This window comes from Belonocnema kinseyi, chromosome 10 (genome assembly GCF_010883055.1).
Source record: "Belonocnema kinseyi isolate 2016_QV_RU_SX_M_011 chromosome 10, B_treatae_v1, whole genome shotgun sequence".
Lineage (NCBI taxonomy): Eukaryota > Metazoa > Arthropoda > Insecta > Hymenoptera > Cynipidae > Belonocnema > Belonocnema kinseyi.
This window is the reverse complement of record NC_046666.1, coordinates 64,697,537-64,702,512: the sequence shown is the minus strand read 5'-3', so window position 1 is coordinate 64,702,512 and position 4,976 is coordinate 64,697,537. Positions and strand designations below refer to the sequence as shown.

The 4,976-nt window shown below is 30.1% G+C and overlaps 1 protein-coding gene across 1 annotated transcript in view; it reads left to right on the top strand.

Annotated features, from left to right (window-relative positions):
* The window catches only part of LOC117181375 (protein spaetzle 3), a 78,466-nt gene that overhangs the window by 62,300 nt on the left and 11,190 nt on the right, over positions 1-4,976 (top strand). The gene's annotated exons all lie outside the window — the stretch shown is intronic.

Below are 4,976 nucleotides of genomic sequence, written 5' to 3'. Positions count from 1 at the left end.
AACAACGATTTAAATCATTATTAAAATGATTCAAATTAATAAAGCGAAGGAAACGTTGCAAGGCATCAAATATAAAATCTTCCACCGTAAGTATCAAATGTATTTGATTATGAATTAAAATAAAATTACAGTGAATTGTAATGTAGAAATGAATGCAGAAATGAGTTTTGGGGGTGAATGGGTTATAGCCTCGTTCTAATTTTTGGGGGCTAAAACGTTCATAATAGCGGGAGTTCGCAGTACTGAATTTCGCAGGACCGTGACTCGAGTGTATGTTTTATGCTGTCAAAATTTGAATTTTCGATTTTTTAAGAAAACTCATCAAGTTTTTATGATAGTCATGTAGGAATTAAAAAAATCGACATTTTTCTTCTCTTGACTTATTTCCATATCGTGCGTTATGTAGCCTAAAATGTTCATTTTCATGTTTTTTGGAATTTTGTAAATTCTATAACTCTGGTAATTTTTGGTTTTGTGAAAAAAATGCATGAGAATAAATTGTTTGTATTTTTAAATACTATGATTATACGTACAGAGAATTTTTGAATGTTGAAAAAAGTGGTCTCAAAAGTATTAAAAACGCGCTAACTTTTTGAATTTGTATCTAAAATGGTTGGTTGACAATCTTGTTCTTTAGTTTAGGACACTTAAAGAGTGCACTAAACGCCAATCTAATAGATTAATTTTGCCAAAAGTTATCGTGCACACAGCCAGACAAACGTGCCTTCATACTCAAAACGTGGACATTTAAAAAAAACTGGGGGAGGGGGAATCCAATTTTACACAAATCTAATACCCTCTCTGATGAGAATGTAACAATGAATTAATTTGTCATGAATAATTTTTTGATAGTTCTGTTTCCTGTTTTAATCGCAAGAAATAGAATTAAAAACATAAAAAGGACATTTTTTGAAAACCCACACAAGAGACGAAAAATAAATTAAAAGACAAATGTTGTGATGAAAATGTGCCTAAGCAGCGGGCAGATTAAAAAAAAATATTAATGATATTTTTCACGATTAAAGCGATAACTACAAATCCTATCAAAAAAGGGTTGATAACATGTACCATTTTAATAAATTTATATCATGACAATTCATTATATGCATGGAAATTGAAACAGTCTTTTTTTTATGGTCTTGTTTTTATAATTTTCATTTCTAATCTTGTTTTTATGATTAAAAAAAACTACGCTTACTATCAAAAAAATATTCATAAAAAATTTGTAAATCTTTCTTGGTTCAATAAATTTCGTCTCACTTATTCACGTAGCTTGTATCGCTGTCCTCAAATATAATTTTTTTTATTTTCAATGCTGTTTTTCAAAAATAAAACAAAAACTACTTATCCTACAAAAAATTAATTCCCGAAAAATTTGCTATTCTTTTTTAGGTGTACAGTTTTTGTCAATCTATTTCTTTTCGTATCTAGTTTTGTTTTCCACAAAGTGGTGTTATTGCCTTTTCATTAGTTCATTTTCGTTTGGTTTTTTGGATTTTGAAAATGATACAACTTTGTTTATTTTTATTTTATCAAAAAAATGTGGATGAATTATTCGTATTTGGGTATACTATAAAAATCTATTGGAAGAATTTTGAAATATTAAAAAAAAAGTGGTTTCAAAAATTTTCAAAAGGCTCTAACTTCTTAAAATTCCTTCAAAAAAAGTTGGCTAACGAGCTCGTCCTTTCTTCTCATATCCTTATAAAGTGTGACAAATGAGAATGCAATCGAATAATTCCATCAAATTTTAACATTTTTGTGGACTACAACGACACAACGACACCAACGACAACGACAACGAGAACAACGACGACAGACACCGGCGTAAAAACTATTTTTTCTGACTCAGGAGGTCTCAAAAAGTCGACATTTGAAGGAATCCGCGAAAGACATTTTTCACATAAAACCAATACCATCTCATTAGGATGAGAATGTAATAATAAATACTGATATAAGGTGTTTAATACTATAAAAAGTTCTTTCAACAGCCAAAACTAGTATCACTTACTCACTTAAAAGAAAATTAGACAGATTTGAAAGTTTGAAGGTACTTGAAGAAATTTTAAAAAGTTTAAAAAGATTTGAAAGGGTTTCAAGCGATTTTATAGTATTTCAAAAGGTACAAAGTGATTTCAATGATTTTAAAGGATTCTTAAGATTTTAAAGGCCCCACTCCAGCCCAGAAAAATCCTTAAGTAATTAATTGATTCTCCCAAACAAGATTTGAAGGATAAATTAGATTTTGTCATAAAGAGAACTCGGTTCCCTCGTGAAGGCTGACTAATAAGTTCCGTGACTACTAGCTGAGCTTCATAGATATGGGAAGTCTTTCGCACTTACGAAACGGAAGTAAGAACAACATGAAACATTTGAAGGTGTTCATAACGTAACGTTTGCTTTCTCTCTTGAATAAAAAGGTCTATTATCTATGAAATTGTAAAGAAAATAAAAAAAATTTCAAGTAAAATTTGTAAATATACTATTTAAAATTATTACCTATTAAATCTTGTTTAACCTAAAAAATTGCACGCTTGTAAGGACAGAACTGCAAGCACAAAACTGACAGCCCAAAACTAAAATTCAACGAATATAAGGCAAGAATAAGACCCTAAACACGTAATGGTAATCCCCACAGCCCAAAATAAAAGTCCCAAAATAGTAGCCCTAAAATGTAAGGTCCAAAATAATATGTCACAAAATCTAATACCCAAATTTTGCCTGCTTCGATGTTTCATTTACTTCTAATTAATAATTAGCTTCAGATATAGAGGCCCCATTAAGCAATTCACCTTGTCAAGGAGATGATTGTGTCTTACACTTTAACACATAATTACATACCTGTAATTATTACGTTAGCATCTATATAAATCATTCTCTCTTCTCTTCATCCACTGAAGCAATTAAACTTTGGAAATTGTTTTAATGAATACCAAAAAATTAACACTATTGAACTTAAATTGCTCAAAATTTTATGAAAAATGTAAAAATACGCACTACTCCAGCTTTGTGTAGAAATTTTCCCGGTTGGCCCTAATACAACCAGGTTTCCGGTCGGATCCCGGCCGGGCTACCCCTGGCTGGGTTTCATGGGCAGAAACCAGACGGGATCCAGCCGGGCTACACTGAAAGAAATAATTCGACGATACACGCATAATTCTGGTTATTCCAACCATAATTTATTGTTCGCTCAGCTACAGCGATACGGTTTGCGTATCTTACCCATACCATAATTATTGAACAAATATTACTGCTTCTGTCATAAGTTCTAATAGATATTTCTAAACATATGATGGCTGCGTCAGATAGGGTTTGGTTGGGGTAAATCAACCATACGCATGGCTCTCAGCTGCACCCCCCAAAATTTCGTTGAAAATTATTTTTTAAAGATACAAGGAAAAAATATTAATCGTCTTTGTTTTACATTGCGTTCAACTGTTCAAGGAAATGTATTACAAAGTAGGGTATACGAAAAACGGAAATAGTTCTATAAAATCTAAACTTGTAGCTAAAATACAGTCTATATCAAAGAAATTTTGAAACCAATTTTTTGACGGAAAAAAATTAATCTTTTGCAATATTACTTTATGCTTTAATATTTATTCACATGTTCGAGTACACAATTATTTTGTATCACACAATCACTACACTATTTATAATCGCACGATATGAAAATTTTTACTTGCCGTGGGTTCGAACCCTAAATATTTCGCATTCCTGACGCCTAAAGTCTCCTAGCTTCGAGTATAAAGAAAAAAATCTGTAATATATCCTACAGCTGTGCAGGACCGTCTGCAAATTTTTGCAACCCATTCTATAAAAAATATTGCGAAGCTCATAATAATATATTCATAATATAATAGTTTTAGAAATATTACAAATTATTATTGAATATTTTATGTAATTGAAGAAGATTTTAAATAAATTAAAAAATATTTCAAGATATTTTAAAAGATTTTCGAAAAATCAATACATATTTTAAGAAATTTAATCGATTTTAAATGATTTCTAAACATTTACGAAGATTTCAAGAGATTTAACAGACTTTAAAGAATTCAAGAACATTATTTATATTTTAAAATTACTTTAAAATCTTAATACTCATTTAAATTCTACTGAAATTCCTTTAAAATTCTTCAAAATTACTTAAAATCTCTTAAATTCTTTTAAAATATCTTGAACTCTTTTAAATAATATGAAATCTTATGAAATCTTTAGAAATTCAATTATAAACCTCAAAAAAATTTCAATCAATTAAATCCTGAAAATCTATTTTTTTATTTAAACATATTTTTAAATTACATGAAGATCCTTAAACTATTTTGAATTTTTTTCAAATCATTTTAAATGCTTTATAATATTTTTAACTGAAATCAGGCGTAAATCAACGAAATTACCTAAAAATTCTGACATATTTTATACATAAAATTCAAATATTATTCTGAAGATACAAAAATGAAAGGCAAATAAATCTTCAATACCTACTTTATTTAGAAATTGTTTAATAGAATATTTAATAAATCTTTATCTTGTACAAATTTTGGAGTTTGGTATTCAAAAGCTTCTTCACTAAACTCATTTGCTATAAAACAAGTCTGAAGACGGCGATCATGGAGAATAGACATAAGGAGCCCAAAGTAGTGTAACCGAAAATGAGCAAATTTTTGTCGAATGGGTATGGTTACAATACTTTCCGGTCCCGTGTATGGCGCTAATGTGGCACGGTGATAAAATGGCAGTTGCCTATGTTTACATATTTGACATTGACCAAAGATATTATAAACGTAGATGCGGTACGGGGCATAATATAATTAAAAATTTGTCATAAGGACAACCGCAGGATTTCGCCGGGAGCGGGTGCTAATCTGAAAAACTGCACCCGCTTCCAGCGAAATCGCGGTAAAAATTTCAGCCATAACCACGTCTCACAACCGTGAGATAGGTGGTTACAGTCTGTAAAGGAATCAATACGACGA